The sequence below is a fragment of the Stegastes partitus genome, unplaced genomic scaffold (genome assembly GCF_000690725.1).
Source record: "Stegastes partitus isolate 25-593 unplaced genomic scaffold, Stegastes_partitus-1.0.2 Scaffold840, whole genome shotgun sequence".
In the NCBI taxonomy this organism is placed as follows: domain Eukaryota; kingdom Metazoa; phylum Chordata; class Actinopteri; family Pomacentridae; genus Stegastes; species Stegastes partitus.
In genome coordinates, this window is record NW_007578571.1 from 32,200 (window position 1) to 33,571 (window position 1,372).

A 1,372-nucleotide genomic window follows, 5' to 3' on the forward strand; every position below is an offset into this window, starting at 1 on the left:
TTATGCTTCAGGAGCAGACTCGTTTAAAATGTAAAGGAACAGAGATTGTGCATCAGGAGACATAAACTACAGACTGTGTGTTAAATTTAAAGTAACACAGTCCCGTGGATGTGTGTCCAATCAGATGAAACTGTGATTACATTCTAATAATAATAAAAAAATAAGGTCGAGGTGGGTTAAATCAAGAGTAATGCAATGACAGCGATTATATCAAGATATACAGAACTAAATTTAAGATTTTTAATTTGATCATGTACACATTTCATAATTCAGTGGTGAAACGAGCAAGCAGTAGATAGCTGCTCAGGCTACATCAGGCTACACTATAAAACAACATCTTATAAACAAACAAACAACAAAAAGACGTTAAAAAGGTCGGAACACTGCGATATTCAAAATGGTGAAAACAATGACATATATCTTGAAAATAACTATATTTTTAGCTGACTTCAATACAGTAAAACAGCGATTTTATGGTCATATACTGAACAAATTACTAGGGAGGCACGATATATCTGTGACCACATCGGCATCGGCCGATATTAGTGTTTTTTTCCCATTTATCGGTATTGGTCCGATGAACAAATTTAACCGATTTTGAAAAACCGATGATTGTCCAACATCAGCACCTTCGTCTCTACGTTTGATATTGCTGCTACTTCACAGATGTTTTTATTTAAACAGTCCTGGACTTAAATATGTTAAAATATGTTTAAATATGTTTTACTCTTGTGTAATATAGAAGACAATGTGGTCTATTTGGGCTTCTTTTGAATAGTTTTCTCACAGTGCTTACTTATACTCATTTTTCAGCGTGAACAAAAATTGAATATCGACATCGGTAATATCGGTTATCAACGATATCAGTAATCTTAATATCGGATATCAGTATCGGCCAGAAATTTTAATATCGTGCATCACTACAAATTACCCTTTGTAAAAACACTGATTTTTGATGTAAACACTATACAAGATAAGACAACAGATAAGATAAATAAATAAATGAACTAATATTTTTTCTTTTCAAATAAAGGCAATTATGTATAAAATGGCTTTAGAATTTTTTGAGTAATTTTATGGCCAAACTTTGCAAAATAATTAATTACAAGTTGTAAAAATACTGATTTTTGGTTTGAACAGAATTTACAGTTATTTTTTAGAGTTGCAACAACTGTTTTAAACGTTTTTTTTTCTAAACATTTTCTTTGTAGTGTATAGTTGGCGGTGCTTATGGCTGCATTGGTGGCAACAAACACCAGCAGCAGCAGCAGCAGACAGCCGTGATCGTATAGTGGTTAGTACTCTGCGTTGTGGCCGCAGCAACCCCGGTTCGAATCCGGGTCACGGCAGTTTTTCTCAGTAGGCTGTCATT

General features: G+C 33.7%; 1 non-coding gene across 1 annotated transcript; it reads left to right on the plus strand.

The window, feature by feature from the left end:
• The first annotated feature begins 1,277 nt into the window (after positions 1 to 1,277).
• trnah-gug (transfer RNA histidine(anticodon GUG)) lies at positions 1,278 to 1,349 on the plus strand. Its single transcript has one exon. It is a non-coding gene; the product is annotated as a tRNA-His (tRNA).
• The last annotated feature ends 23 nt before the right edge of the window (positions 1,350 to 1,372 follow it).